The 16,870-nt window shown below is 40.0% G+C and overlaps 1 long non-coding RNA gene and 1 pseudogene across 1 annotated transcript in view; both read left to right on the top strand.

The window, feature by feature from the left end:
- Positions 1 to 16,870, top strand: part of LOC122439653 — a 141,489-nt gene that overhangs the window by 100,923 nt on the left and 23,696 nt on the right. The window lies entirely within an intron of this gene.
- Positions 8,729 to 8,903, top strand: LOC122441168 (annotated as a pseudogene).

Raw genomic sequence — 16,870 nt, 5'->3', positions numbered from 1 at the left:
CCATTTTACGGGCTTCCCTGGTGGCTGAGTTGGTAAAGAATCTGCCTGCAGGAGAATCTCACGGACAGAGGAGCCTGGCTGGCTACGGTCCGTGGGGTCACAGAGTCAGACATGACAATGTATGAGCATAGTGTAACATACCATTTTATAAACGAGGAAACTAAGGTTTAGAGAGGTGAAATAATGTCATCAATCCACACAGTAGCTGGAAGCCAGATCTTTTTTTGGCTCCAAAGTCCACGTTCTTTTCTCTTACCATATTATCTCTACACTGGGTCCTAGAGCTTGTCATTGCTGGAGGCAGGATCGGAAAGCAAGTCTCTAGGCTCTTCCCTCAGTGTTCTTGGCTCCCTGGCAGGCTGCTACAGAACCCAGACAAAAGGAAAAAGGAAATGCTAATCAAAGTGCTTTAAAAGACAAGCCAATATTTTAACTTGAATCATCAAGGTTTATAAAATGGGGGCCAAAGGTCATCCCAGTAAGTCAGTCGCAAATTGGGCAAATGGATTCAGGTTACTCAGGAGATATTTAAAGCAATCAGGGTGAGACGTGCAAATGTAGTAGAAAAATCATACAGTCTGCAGTCATGGTTTTAGGTCATGATTTGATATCCTATTAGTCGTGTGATCTTGAGCACTTATCCTCTTTGAACTTGCCTTCTCATTTACAAAATAGAAGCAGTACAAACACCTACCTGACAGAGTGGTGATATTACATGAGATCATGTCTAGGGAATGTTTTCTAGACTAAAATATAGTTAATGTATTTTTTATTCCCAGTCCCTTGCATTCTTCTTTTATATTTTTTTCAGTTTTTTTTTTTTTTTTTTTTAGGGAGGGGTTGGTTTTGCTTTACAGACCTTGTTTTATAGATATTTTATAAACATTTTAATTTAAGTTTGTCTTATGTGCTTTCTTTGATTGCTTTGATGGTAAACAATGATTTCCCCTTTATAAATGGGGACTTGTGTATTTTATTGCAAAGCTTATTATAACAAAATTGGAAAATCATATTCAGCATCTGGATTAGAAAAATTGTTCACATACAAGAAGTTTAAAGGAATAAGGTTAATAGTAGTAAGTGTTGAAAGATCTCCAGAATTGTCAACTGATGTCTAGGTCAGTAGGAGCCAGGACAAAGTCCAGCTGGATGAATGGATGGATGCTGAGGGCCCAGAACAGGGGACATAATTGTGCCTGAAGCTGGTCAACCAACACCATGAGTTGTATGTGTAATCTGTAGAGTCTCCCTTTAAAAGGAGTTTTGTTTTACATCCTTGCCAATACTGAGGATCATCAGTCTTTTTAATTATACGTATTTTACTGGGTACGCAGTAATATCTCTCTGTGGTTTTAATTGCATTTTCCTGAAAATTAAATATATACCTAGCTTATGAGTCCAGTTATTCCACTCCTGGGTATTTACCCAAGAAAAATAGAAACATATATCCAAGCAGAAACTTTTTAAAGAATGTTCATGGAAACTTTATTCAAAATAACCCAAAATGGAAATAATGAAATGTGTATTAATAGGAGAATGGATAAACAAACTACAGTATATTCTCACCATGGACTACTACCCAGCAATAAAAATGGAACTTATTACTGTAATTTGCAACATGATGAATCCCCAAAACATCATGCTGAGTTAAAGAAGCTAGGTCTAAAAGAATATTTATTGTGTAATGATGTGCTCAGTTCTTCAGTCATGTCCGACTTTGTGCGGCCCCATGGACTGTAGCCATCAGACTCCTCTGTCCATGGGATTCTCCAGGCAAGAATACTGGAGTGGGTTGCCATGCTCTCCTTCAGGGGATTTTCCCAACCCAGGAATTGAACCCATCTTTCTTATGTCCCCTGCATTGGCAGGCAGGTTCTTTACCACTAGTGCCGCCTGGGAAACCACTGTGTGATTATAGGTACAGTGAATTTATGGTGATAGGAATCAGATCAGTGGTTCCCTCAGGTGAGTGTGGGATCAGAATTCCCTGGGAGAGGAGACTAGGGAACTTTCTGAGGAGGTTGTTTGTATTTTAATAGGAGTGTGGATTTCATAGTGTGTACACTTTGTCGAAACTCACCAAGAAACCCACACACTGTTGTAAAGCAATTATCCTCCAGTTAAAAATAAACTTTAAAAAACCCACCAAATTGTAATGCTTAGTCTGTGTTTTCCATTATATGTAAATTTTATCTCATAAGATTGGTTTATAAAATAAAAAACCAAAGAAGTATTGACTTGGGGGCCTTTTGGCTGTTGAGGAATCTCAGAGCCTTCACATAGGATGCATCTGCGAGCCCAGCCGCAAGAGGAGAGATTTGAGAGAAGGCAGAGGAGCTGACTCCCCAGACTGGATGGGTTATCCTGTGATAACGGGAAGAGACACCCATTGTGAGTCATTCCAGAGGAGAGACAAGGGGAGGGTCAGGGAAGTAAATGATTTGAGTTCCGTGGAGAGAAAAGTTTTTTTTTTTTTTTTTTAAATAAGAGTTAGATATGTCTTGTGATAGAATGGGATGTCTTAGAAGCCTGTGAGCTCCTTGTCACTTAGCTGAGACTTCTTGTCAAGAGTGTTGTAGAGTGGGTCCTGTAGTGATTGGGAGGTTTAACTAGAAGACCTTTTGACTCTCCTGGGCAAAAACTCTGTAGTTACAGGTCCTGTCGGGTAACAAGTGGAGCGTGGTCTTTGCAGTCAGGTTTGAGATCTCCCTGTTTGAAGCTAGAGATCTTGGATCTACCATGAATGAGAATATCTTTCGCAGGTTGACTTCTTTTAGTGTCAGTTTCCTCATATGAACAATGGTTGTGTGTGTGAGGGGGCATGTGTGTGTATACATGTTTATCGTCCTTCTAATTTGTAACCCACTTGCAATGCTGGATGACCTCAAAGAATTATAACTGAAGCTGAAATTGAAATGATTAATGGAAAGGGCATAGCAAAGCACCTAACACATATATTAAGTGCATGATAAATGCTCAATAAATTTTCACCATTATTATTGCTATTGCTACTATTATGATTCCAAGAAGTTTAGGTATCAGCAAATGCCAAAGGTAGATGTTTGGGGGCAAAATTTAGCAGCTCATATAAGATCTCTCTCTTTTTTTTTTTTAATTTTTTTATTAGTTGGAGGCTAATTACTTCACAAAATTTCAGTGGGTTTTGTCATACATTGATATGAATCAGCCATAGATTTACACGTATTCCCCATCCCGATCCCCCCTCCCACCTCCCTCTCCACCCGATTCCTCTGGGTCTTGCCAGTACACCAGGCCCGAGCACTTGTCTCATGCATCCCACCTGGGCTGGTGATCTGTTTCACCATAGATAGTATACATGCTGTTCTTTTGAAACATCCCACCCTCACCTTCTCCCACAGAGTTCAAAAGTCTGTTCTGTATTTCTGTGTCTCTTTTTCTGTTTTGCATATAGGGTTATCGTTACCATCTTTCTAGATTCCATATATATGTGTTAGTATGCTGTAATGTTCTTTATGTTTCTGGCTTACTTCACTCTGTATAATGGGCTCCAGTTTCATCCATCTCATTAGGACTGATTCAAATGAATTCTTTTTAACCGCTGAGTAATACTCCATGGTGTATATGTACCACAGCTTCCTTATCCATTCATCTGCTGATGGGCATCTAGGTTGCTTCCATGTCCTGGCTATTAAGAGGAAAACTATCTGATATGTGGCTTGCTGTTTATAGAGTTAATGGGAATGTTAATAGGCTTTTCTACCCACCCTGGGCTGGGTTTCCAGTGTCCTCAGGCACTGCTTGATCTCTAATATCTCTTTTTCATGCTGAAGCTCACAGCAGCCAGTGTCTAGTAAGCACAGTCCCAGGCTGTGCCTGTGAGTTCAGCTTTGGACGAGGACTTCTGGGGAACCCCAACATGAACTTCTGTGATGCCTCTCTGTTAGAGTTGTTCCCTTTCCAGTACTCTGCTGCACAGTTCCCAGCTGTTTCAGCTGACCTAAACTTTGATCTTGGCCAGTTGCACTCAGCAGGGTCGCCATGCTCTGCTTGGATTTTAGCTCATTGCATCTACACTGGGAAATGGTCCCCAGGCATATCGCTGGGGTGATTTTGCAGCTCAGCTCATGTGTGTCCTGTCTCAGGTGTTGCAGTTCTTGCACTGCCTCTTGTCCAGTGTTTGAGAAAAGTTGCTTTCCTTTTTATTTCATGGTTGTTTGTAGCACAGAAAAAGTCTAGTACCAGATACTTCTATGGGAAGCTTTCTTGAATGACAGATCCAGGATGATTTATTAAGGGCAACTAAGGGTCTTTTGCTTGCAACCTAACTTTTCATCAAGGACAGGTTTGTTTTCTCAACTGTCAGAGAACTCTGTGCTGAGGGGTACTAGGGATCTGACCTGGTTTGGTTATTTTGTGTTATTCTGTTTGCTACATTGAGTGCATTGGGAACTTTTTCCAAGGAGCGGAAACATAGCTTCTGTAAAGTATACTAGGTCATGAATTTTTAATTTTCAGTCCAGTTTTACCACAGTGGTAGAAACAGGTTCAATTATATGCTTATTGGGAATTTTTGATTCTTATAAATTCTAAAGAGTTTTATTACAGAAGAGATTAAGTTTTTCCCCTAGCACAGAATGACTTTAGGACAGTTCTGCCCTTCTCAAAATGGTTTTTTTTTTGTGTGTGTGTGTGTGGAATGGAGACAAAATTGGTGAGGGAAAGAGAATATATAATATAGTTGAAAAACTTTGTCCTTTTATTTAACCTTGTGTTGAGTGATGACAAGTTATGGGTTATGTCTACTAACTTTTCAAATGTGGCCATAGCACTCTTACATCACCCTCCCCAGCTGGAGGAGAAACAGGTTTTGGAACAATTCCTCAGTGATGGATAACCTGGTTTCTGTCTTATTTCCCTAGAGGGTGTATGTCAAATTTTCAGCCATGATGCTTTTTCATTTATTCACTAATTGAAACTTTTACTGTTATTCTGTTGTATGATGTGCTATATAATGAATACCTTTAAAGTCTCAATGGCATATAAAAACATGCATTCATTTAGTTTATGAGTTGGGTTGATTGAGGCTTGGCTGATATAGGCTGGACTCAGCAGGAGACATTGAATTCTGCTCACCATATTTCTTATACTCCTTCTGGGACCAGTAGATTAGCCCAGAAACTTTCTTCTCATGGTTATGGTAGAGATCCAAGAGAGCAAATCCAATTACCTGAGCACATTTTCAGCCTTGCCTACATTACATCTGTTAGAATCCTGTTGGCCAAAGCAAGACACATGGCCAAGCCCAACATCAATGAAACATGTTCCTTCTATGAGAGTAAAGAAGAGGAAGTGGGTATTATTGAAGAATAATCCAATCTCCTCTAGGAAATTATTAAATTACTAATCACTAAGGCTATAGAGATGAATAAGACAGTCATTTGCTCTAGGAGCACTCAAAAAATTGATCCTGAACCATAGTAATGATCTTACTAATGGAGGGTATAGAAAAGGAGTTAAAACTCTAGTCAAATAAACAGAAACTCTCAGACTTTTAAGATTCTTTTCCTTTTAATTTCACACCCTGGAGGATGTTGAACTTGGATTGCTGGCTATCTACCAAAGCATTGTGCTGAGCTGAAATCCCCTGCTATTAATAACCAGGTGTACTGTGATTTTGAGATTTAAAACCATGATCTCATGTTAGAAGCTGCAGTGGGCCAGGAAGCTGTTTGGGTTTGTAACACTTCTAAAGCACTTGGGCAAAGATGCTGGGGATTAAAGGGAAAGCATAAGCAGGTTTGTACACAGGGTCTCAGATGTACATGGCTTTGTTTTAAGAACTCTCAGTAAGAAAGGTATGATAAAAAATTGAAATATGCAGGCCATCCAAATACATGAAACAAAAATCTAGAATCATTGAAATGAATGACTGGAGGGATCAAGGAAGATCTTGACGGATTGCAGAAAGCAGAGCAATGGCCTGGAAATACTGGTGTCTGATGCCTCTTTCCCTTTTCTGAGGGCCTCTTCTTCAATAGTTAGTGTTAAGATTGCAGTTAGGCCTGAGGAAGTAAAATAAAACCTGGACAGAAGGATGGTGAGAACATTATGACTTTTTTTTCCTGAGTTATCCAAAATTTATGATGCTAAAGTTGGGGGACCTGAACTGGAAGGTGCTCAGAATCCCCAAACCCTTCCAGGTCTGACTGTTGACCATGCCCAAGAAATAAAGGAAAGAAGTTAAATAGGGAAAAAATTACTGGGACACAAGAAAGAAGATTTCAGGTTTTGTGCATTTCACTTTGGGAATATCTGCCCTTGGTCAACTCTTGTTTTTAGTTGAGGAAGTAAAGGCCTTTCTTGAGGCCACATGAGTCTATGGGGCCAGGCTAGAAACAGTTCTGTGGCCTCATGGTGACAGCTAACAGCTAATGTTTAACAGTTTAGCTGAGAATTTGCTTGGTACTAGGCTATTCTATGGAGAAGGCAATTGCAACCCACTCCAGTACTCTTGCCTGGAAAATCCTGTGGAAGGAGGAGCCTGGTAGGATGCAGTCCATGGGGTTGAGAAGAGTTGGACACGACTGAGCGACTTCACTTTCACTTTTCACTTTTATGCATTGGAGAAGGAAATGGCAACTCACTCCAATGTTCTTGCCTGGAGAATCCCAGGGACGGTGGAGCCTGGTGGGCTGCCGTCTATGGGGTCGCACAGAGTCAGACACGACTGAAGTGACTTAACAGCAGCAGCAGCAGGCTATTCTATTCTAGGGCTTCCCTGGTGGCTCAGAGGTTAAAGCGTCTGCCTCCAATGTGGGAGACCCAGGTTCGATCCCTGTGTCGGGAAGATCCCCTGGAGAAGGAAATGGCAACCCACTCCAGTGTTCTTGCCTGGAGAATCCCATGGATGGAGAAGCCTGGTAGGCTACAATCCATGGGGTCACAAAGAGTCGGACACGACTGAGTGACTTCACTTCAGGCTATTCTAAGCTATACTTTATGTAGATTATATCCTTTTGTCTTCACTAGAATTCTATAAATTAGGCATGATAATTAATCTCATCTAACAGAGGAGGTAACCAAGGTACTAAGATACCCACAAATTGTCTTTCGTCACACAGCTAGTAAGTGGGGGAACCATGATTCAAATCAAGTAGTCTGACCCAGCGCCTGGACTCTTCACTGTTATTCTGCAGTGAGAGAGCTAGATGGCAATGGCATATATTAAGGACTCTGAAGAGACAAGGATGTCTCTCTCGGAGCCTGGGAGATCCCATAAGTGTAAGGCAGAGAGCCTTTAACTTATCCTTACAGAGAGGTGGGGCAGGAAAATATTGCAGGTTGTGTCAGAACTGCCACACGAATTCTGGCATGCCTTCTGAGCTGTCCATGGTGCTGAGCCCCAGCTTCACTTCGTCCGTCTTTACTATTGCAACCATCACCAATATTTAATAATTTTCACCTGAGATGTCTAGAATTTGAAAACCAAATAGATTGAAATAAATAATAATTGCATTTCTGCTTGGTTCTAAACATTTTAGATGTGTTATTTCACTACAGCCCCATAGCAATTCAGTGACTTTTCTTTTGAGAAAGAAATAGATAAACTACTATCATGCTAAAAGGCAGAATGAAGCAATGAGTTGTTAGAAGGATAAAAACTGGAATGTGGAAAAGAGTGATGAGAAAGTTTTTGTGGAGCCTTTGAGTTGAAACTAAAGAGAGAAGTTCAGTAAGGTTAAGGACTCCAGGATCTTTCCTACCCCAGAATTTCAGGCAGTTCCTGCCAATTGAACACTCTGAGTGTGTGAGATATGCCTTTTCAGTTTTTCCTGGACCAGCACATTCATGAGTGGGATACGTGCTGAAAAGTCAGGTCATTCACTTTATCCTCTTTAACCTAGAGATGTTACAGCTGAGGGTCACTAAAACAGTTATTCAAAGTCATGCAACAATAGAGTGCAGAGCCAAAAGAAATATAACCCAGATCTCATGATCAATACTCCATATTTATTACCTATTTCAGGATCTCACAGAGCTATAATCATGGACCAGTTCCATCAGCAATACCCAGGTGCTGAATAAAAATACATGGTACTACATTCCATGCCAAACCCAGTAGAATATAATTCCTAGAGGGAATACGGATTGTGCATAGAGCACTGATAGTCTATCAGATGTACTAAGGTTCTGTTGGGAAATTAATGCTAATAATATTGTTCCTTTTACAAACCATTTAAAGCATATATCACATTAAAACTTATAACTTTATTATGTAGTTGCTATACTCCTGTGGTAATCTGCCTTTGAGAAAATATGCTTCTTATTTAAGAATTGACTTATGACATTTGAATATTTGCTGTGCATTTATTGGCTGAATGTTTTTGAATATGTTTATCAATCCTTTAGGACTTTAGTTTCCTCACATGTAAATGGAAATATAACACCTACCTTGTAAAGTTTCTGTAGTATTTATATGGATAGTTCTAATAGGACAGTTGTTTTTCACATAATAAATGTTTTCTACATGATATATAGTTTTAGAATTGGCTATTTTATTAATAATATTGTAACTATAAAAAATCTTCTTGCAACTTGTTTTGGATTTAAAAAATTTTTAACTGCCATACTTTTAAATTCAAGCATGCATTATATACCTTGATTTAATTTTAAAAATCAGTATTTTATGTTTCAAAATATGTTCCTTGGTCAAATCTATTAAGGTGAATAAGAAACACCTGATGGTATCGCTTTTTGGCCTTTTGGACTAAGATCAAGTGTGGTATCTGTTCTTACCAGTTTAATATCTGATATGTCCTCTATCTGAGGACAGTATATTAAATTTCTAAATAGGCTGCAAATATGTACTGCTCCAGTCCATCTACCTTTTTTTTTCCCTTGAGGATTCAGACTGGCTCTCCTGCTTCTGTTTTCTGTAGAGGAAAAACATATTTTTCTACAGATAACAAAATTTACTGTTAACAGTGTAACAGTAAATAAAAACAGTAAGTAAACAGTAAATAAAATTTATTCAGGTGGGAACAGTACATTTAAATGTGTGCACTAATGGGAAAGAAAAAGAAGCACATGGTGGTCAAATTGGAAAAGTAAGAAAGCATCAGATCATGAGGAATCTCATACGTCATGCTGAACATTTTGGATTTGATCCTGCAAGCAGTGGTCAGCCATCAAGGATTTTGATCTGTGAGTGATGAGGCACAAACAGTGTCTAGGGAAAATGAGTTTGATGCAGGACACAATGGAGACAGGTAGGGAAATTTGAACATTATCGCTCATGTAGAAGTTGATAATTCCCTGTATTAGATTTGTCCATTGGAAGTGTGAAGATAGGAAGAGACCTGAGAGGTCACTACTAAGGAAGATAGAAAGTATTTGGTTAACGGATATGAGGGAGAAGAAAGAGATGAAAATAATTGTGGAGTTTTAAGCCTGAGTGACGAGGCTTGACAGCTTGACAGAAAAAGAGATTATCTAGAGGGAGACCTGGATATGAATAGGGAATCAGTTTGGATCTTGATCCTGTTTTACAAATTGTGAAAAAATGTGATAACAGGTGGATGTATTGACTCCTTTATACATAAATCAGTTGAATGAAAAATTTCAAGTACATTTAAATATAATTTCTTTAAAAAATTCTACCCCTACCCATCCTTAGTATTTTTTTTTTTTATTACTCTTCAGTTTTATTCTTTGATGTATCAAGGTTCTTAGTTGCAAGCAAGAGAAGCTGTTTCTGGTTGACTTAAACAGGGAAGGAGTTTATTAAAGTAATATTGATTTGCTCATAGAATGTCTGGGAAGATTGGAGATCCAGGCACAGAATATGTTTAGAAAAAAGGGATAATGAGCAACAGCCACATCCATGGTCAAAACCATGCTAAGAACCAGCATGTGAATACACTGCTGCCCCTCTGTATAGTGTTGGGTGCTGTGGCTTATTCTCTCATTGGCAATGGACAGACAGTGCTGTCCCTGACTCTGAAGTCTTTGGGAATTTGAAGCTTCTGCTGCCATTGTTGCTCCCACATCCATAATAGTCTCCTCTATTCCTGCCTATTTGTATCACTAGGTTCTTACTCAAAGACCAGGGTAGAGACATCTGGTTGGGCAAACCCATGTCTTATCCCCTAGCTGAAAGATGTAAGGGTCTTGCTTATCACTGTAAAGGAAGGGTTTTGCTTTTCAGCCTTATGGTGAGAGGTGGACCCTGCCTCCCACCAAGATTCCTAAGAAGGAACATTCATAGTTATAGGAAGGACTTTCAGATACTTGGCAGCCAAAAAAAGCATAGCAAACAAACCGAAGAACCAAAAACCAGTGTCCACAACACATGCCTGAAGTTATATTTTATATCATGAGAGAAGAGTATCTCTAAAGAAATACTTTTTTTCTTTCTTTCTGCTTCTTCTTTTTTTTAGTTAGCTTCAAATACAGACACAGAATGTCCCAAGAATCAAAGCACTTGCAGTTATAGCTAAAAAGGTCAGAAAATTGCCCGATATTTCATGACTGGGATTGCTCAAATTGCAGCCTATTCAGACTGAAACAGAGCACCATTTGACCTTTTCGTGTGGCAAGATGTTGTATTAACAGGCTCCCTCTTTCTATGATTTTTATGCCCTCCCACCCTTTTCTGCTTATTTGAATTCAGCTCCAAGAGGGAAAAAAATGAAGACAAAACATGTGGTCTGAAATTTCAAGTTGAGGGTGAACTGATTCAATTTTTGAATTTAGGGAGGAAAGAATTTTGTCTTATGTATCTGAGTAGAACATCGGACTGGGACTCAGAAAGCTCAAATCTCAATGTTGGGCAAGTCCTTTTCTCTCTCTCGACTCTCAGCTCCTCCTTGATGGAGTCCTTGGATTTGGACTCAGCAAGAAGCAGATTTGAACTCTCACTTACTGATTGGTGTAAACTTGGGAATATCATGCTCTTAGCTTCATTTGTTTTCATGGAAGGAATGGAAATATAATAGTACCTTCCTCATAAATTTATTGTGTGAATTAAATAAAGCAAGACTTCTAAAACTTCAGGATAAAATAGGATGGTTGTACCCTAGGTGATCTCTAATGACTTCCTAGGTACTGGAGAATCTGTTGTTTCATTATAGTTTGTATCGTGATCCACACTGGTTGCGCATATGTGTTATCTTACAGTGCATATATCCTAAAGTGGGTTTTAGAGGAACAGGTATTCTCAGAAAGAAAAAAAAGAGAACATTTCATTTCTTCTTTTCTCTATTCCATGATCTATGAATATAGTTTCTTTTGAAATACTGTGAAAGATACTCAGATGATAACTATGTTACATATTTAATACCTCTGGGAATCTGTGATCCAAATGAGGAAACCAGAAAGACAAAGTTCTACATTTATATGGGTTGAAATATAAAATAACCATTCAAGGCAGTGTCATGATGAAAGAGTGGGTGCTTTGAGCTCAGGAGAGGAAAGGGAATGGGCAGGGTGGACAGGGCCAGCTTTTTGGGATTCTAGAATTATTCCTTAAGAAATGTAGTTGAATTTATAATTTGTATCAGAGCATACTTTCTTAAACCTGCCAGATTTGACTATGGGAGCTGAAATGTTTATATCCCTCCAAGGGATGGGGAAAATGGCTGGTGTGATGGTTTTAAAGGCTATCAGCAAAATCTTTGACATGTTTCCCATCAAAAGGTGGGACCCGATTCTCCTCCCTTTGAACATGCATTGTTTGGCTCTAGTGACTTCATTTTAATGAGGTGAATGACTTTGTTGATTTCTCAGTCTGTTAGAAAAAGCAATTCAGCTTCCTGACAGATTCTCCCTCTTTTGGGATGATTACCCTGGAAACATTTATATGGTGCAATACTATATGAAGTCATTGTATTTATTTTTAATGAATGAATGAGTATAGTTATTCATTGTTTGTCTCTACCCAGTAAAATGTAAACTCCATTAGATCAGGTGTTGGTCTTATGCTCCATCCAACATCTAGCTCAGGCCTGACACATAGGTGCTCAGTGGGTATTTGCTGAATGAATGACTGAGTGGTTGGGTAGATAGAAGGTTCTAGAGGCCAGAGTGACAGAGGTTTGAATACTATTAGCATATAGATGATAAGCAATAAAAGTAGAGCAGATAATCAGGGGATAGTAGATAATCAGAGGATAGTATATGGATGAGGATCAAGGACTGGACTCATCAGATGTCCTGTGATCTCACTAGCTTTCTCATAACTAGACTTAACAATATCTCTTCTTTCACTTTAGAAGACAGCAGAGTGCTATGATTGAGAGCTGGGATGCTGAAATCATACTGTCTGGGTTTGAATTCAAACTCTTTAACTTACTATGTGATCTTAAGTGAAAGTGGAAGCTGCTCAGTCGTGTCTGACTCTTTGTGACCCCATGGACTATACAGTCCATGGAATTCTCTAGGCCAGAATACTGGAGTGGGTAGCCTATCCCTTCTCCAGGGGATCTTCCCTACCCAGGAATCCAAGCGGGGTCTCCTGCATTGCGGGTGAATTCTTGACCAACTGAGCTTCAGGGAAACCCACATGTAAATCCTTTCTCCAGAGGATCTTTCCAACCCAGGGATCGAACCCAGGTCTCCCACATTATAGGTAGATTCTTTACCAGTTGAGCCACCAGGGAAGCCCATGTGATCTTAACGCAGCCCTTTAACCTTAATGAGTCTCTGAATTTCTTTGTATCGATGGAAGTAATGATAGTACCTAGACCATCCCCATGGAAAAGAAATGCAAAAAAGCAAAATGGTTGTCTGAGGAGGCCTTACAAATAGGTGTGAAAAGAAGAGAAGCGAAAAGCAAAGGAGAAAAGGAAATATATTCCCATTTGAATGCAGAGTTCCAAAGAATAGCCAGGAGAGATAAGAAAGCCTTCCTCAGCAATCAATGCAAAGAAATAGAGGAAAACAACAGAATGGGAAAGACAAGAGAGCTCTTCAAGAAAATTAGAGATACCAAGGGAATATTTCATGCAAAGATGGGCTCAATAAAGGACAGAAATGGTATGGACCTAACTGAAGCAGAAGATATTAAGAAGAGGTGGTAAGAATACACAGAAGAACTATACAAAAAAGATCTTCATGACCCAGATAATCACGATGGTGTGATCACTCACCTAGAGCCAGACATCCTGGAATGTGAAGTCAAGTGGGCCTTAGAAAGCATCACTATGAACAAAGCTAGTGGAGGTGATGGAATTCCAGTTGAGCTATTTCAAATCCTGAAAGATGATGCTGTGAACGTGCTGCACTCAATATGCCAGCAAATTTGGAAAACTCAGCAGTGGCCACAGGACTGGAAAAGTTCAGTTTTCATTCCAATCCCAAAGAAAGGCAATGCAAAGAATGCTCAAACTACCACACAATTGCACTCATCTCACACGCTAGTAAAGTAATGCTCAAAATTCTCCAAGCCAGGCTTCAGCAATACTTGAACTGTGAACATCCAGATGTTCAAGCTGGTTTTAGAAAAGGCCGAGGAACCAGAGATCAAGTTGCCAACATCCACTGGATCATTGAAAAAGCAAGAGAGTTCCAGAAAAACATCTATTTCTGCTTTATTGACTATGCCAAAGCCTTTGACTATGTGGAGCACAATAAACTGTGGAAAGTTCTGAAAGAGATGGGAATACCAGATCATCTGACCTGCCTCTTGAGAAGCCTATATGCAGGTCAGGAAGCAACAGTTATAACTGGACATGGAACAACAGACTGGTTCCAAATAGGAAAAGGAGTATGTCAAGGCTGTATAATGTCACCCTGCTTATTTAACTTATATGCTGAGTACATCATGAGAAACGCTGGGCTGGAAGAAGCACAGGCTGGAATCAAGATTGCCGGGAGAAATATCAATAACCTCAGATGTGCAGATGACACCACCCTTATGGCAGAAAGTGAAGAAGAACTAAAGAGCCTCTTGATGAAAGTGAAAGAGGAGAGTGAAAAAGTTGGCTTAAAGCTCAACACTCAGAAAACTAAGATCATGGTATCTGGTCCCATCACTTTATGGGAAATAGATGGGGAAACATTGGAAACAGTGTCAGACTTTATTTTTTTGGGCTCCAAAATCACTGCAGATGGTGACTGCAGCCATGAAATTAAAAGAAGCTTACTCCTTGGAAGGAAAGTTATGATCTAGACAGCATATTAAAAAGCAGAGACATTACTTTGCCAACAAAGGTCCATCTAGTCAAGGCTATGGTTTTTCCAGTGGTCATGTATGGATGTGAGAGTTGGACTGTGAAGAAAGCTGAGCACTGAAAAATTGATACTTTTGAACTGTGGTGTTGGAAAAGACTCTTGAGAGTCCCTTGGACTGCAAGGAGATCCAACCTGTCCATCCTAAAGGAGATCAGTCCTGGGTGTTCACTGGAAGGACTGATGCTGAAGCTGAAACTCCAATGCTTTGGCCACCTCATGTGAAGAGTTGACTCATTGGAAAAGACCCTGATGCCAGGAGGGATTGGGGGCAGGAGGAGAAGGGGATGACAGAGGATGAGATGGCTGGATGGTGTCACTGACTCGATGGACATGAGTTTGAGTAAACTCCGGGGGTTGGTGATGGACAGGGAGGCCTGGCATGCTGTGATTCATGGCGTCACAGAGAGTCGGACATGACTGAGCGACTGAACTGAACTGAAGTGAGCACATAGGGACTTTTTTTCATATAGGACTTTTAAGGGTTGATATAGATTATCACCTAAAATCCTATAAGCCTTAAATAAAAATTGGTTTTTATTATTATTAATATTGTTGTTGTTTAGTTGGTAAGTCGTGTCCGACTCTTTTGCAGCCCCAGGGAGTGCAGCCCTCTAGGCTCCCCCGTCCACGGGATTTCCTCGGCAAGAATGCTGGAGTGCGTTGCCATTTCCTTCTCCAGGGGATCTTCTAGACCCGGAGAGTGAATGTCTCCTGCTTGGCAGGTGGATTTTTTTTTTACCACTGAACTACCTGGGATGCCCATTATTATTATTATTCCAATTATTAAGCATAGGGTTTAAAGGCATTGACATAAGGGAAAGACTAGTAAAAATACAGACATTTGTATAGTACTTTATACTTTCTGAGGTGCTTTTGCTTTTGTCGACTCATTCAATTTTCACAACTGAGCATATAAGATATCATTATCTCTATTATTTTTTTAAGATATTAATAAATGGAAAAACTTGGGCAAGAACCCAGATGATATATTTCTCAAGTCCAGTGGCCTTTCAGAATGAGGAATCAGAAGGAGAATATCAAATACACAGATTTAGAACTGACATTCACCCATCTTGGATAAAAGTGATTTACCCCTGGAACAGTTTGGTGCCAAGCCTTTGAATTATATGGATCTTAAAAATTTCCAGCATTTAGTGGAAGAATGCCACTCTGACATGGTTTGTTTGGACTGCAACACTGGAGCAGTTGAAATTAATCTTTTTTATTCCTTCATTCAACAGGTACTTGTAGAGCTTTGTGCTAGGCACTATGTGGGATACAGAGAAGTACAATTTATAGATTCTGACCTTTAAGTTTTCATTGCTTAGTTGAGATGAGGGGAGGGTAAAGACACACAGTCTGAAGACATAGCTCGATAGAGCAGAGTCTAAACTTTGAGTCTATGTGTTTGAAGTTTAGGGAAACTTACATGAAATATGGACCATATTTCCTCTTAATCAAGCAAGCATCACTTGGCAGAGAAGCTATTAATCATTGCTTTCTTGTCATGAACTGACTTGTTCAGCATGGGGAGGAGATTGTTCAAGGTACTAGAGACTTTTTCTCATCATGTATTATGACATATAGTTCCTGCGTGTGAGACAGGAAGGTGGGCAGACAACAAGACCAGGTGAGCCCATCCCCAGGTCACTGCTTCCAAACCTCACTTTGACTTTCAGGGGCAGAAGAAAGGCAGTTAATTCCTTCCTTCAACAAACATTGACTGACTGCCTCCTTTGAATTGAGGCACTGAGATACATGCCGGAAAGATCAGCACAAGAATAAGGGCTCATTCCTGTGTTCAGGGGGCTCGCAGGGCAGAGGCAACGTTATAGAATCATAGCACTGCTCTTGTTTAAAATGTTTATTTCTTTTTAATTGGGGGATAATTGCTTACAGTGTTGTATTGGTCCCTGCCATATATCAGCATGAAACAGCCATCCTTGTACTCATGTCCCTTTGACATGTCTCTTGAACCTTCCTCCCATCCCATCCCACCTCTCTAGGCTGTCTGTCACAGGGCACTGCTCTTGAGTCACGCTGCCTCTGCTTGTGTTAAGTTTCTGCCACTTAGCAGCTGTGAGACCTTGGCCAAATAAGTTAATTGCTGTGTTGTCTTGATTTCCCAGCCTAGGAAATGGATGTAATCATAGTGAGGATTTTAAAAAATCAATTAATTATTCATTTATCTTTGGCTGTGTTGAGTCTTTGTTGGTGCACATGGTTTTCTCTAGTTGTGGTGAGCTGGGGCTAGGCTCTAGTTGCAGCGTGCTAGCTTCTCGTTGAGGTGGCTTCTCTTGTTGCAGAGCACAGGCTTTAGGGTATGTGGGCTTTGGTACTTACACCCTGTACGCTCAGTAGTTGCTACACATGGACCTAGTAGTTGTGATGCGCAGGCTCAATAGTTGTGGACGTGGGCTTATTTGCCTCACGGCATGTGGAATCTTCCCACACCAGGGAGCGAACACATATCCCCTGTATTGGCAGGTGGATGCTTAACCACTGGACCACCAGGGAAGTCCAATGGTGAGATTAAATGAGCTAGTCCATGTGTCCCATAGCATTATGCCAGGCACGTAATAAGTATGTAATAAACATTAGCTGTTATTATTACTAGTGTACAAAAGTACAGAGGAGTTTCACTTCCACTTAGGAT

The sequence above is a fragment of the Cervus canadensis genome, chromosome 4 (genome assembly GCF_019320065.1).
Source record: "Cervus canadensis isolate Bull #8, Minnesota chromosome 4, ASM1932006v1, whole genome shotgun sequence".
Classification (NCBI taxonomy): Eukaryota; Metazoa; Chordata; class Mammalia; order Artiodactyla; family Cervidae; genus Cervus; species Cervus canadensis.
The sequence above is the reverse complement of the archived record's forward strand: the minus strand, read 5'-3'. Positions and strand labels throughout refer to the sequence as shown.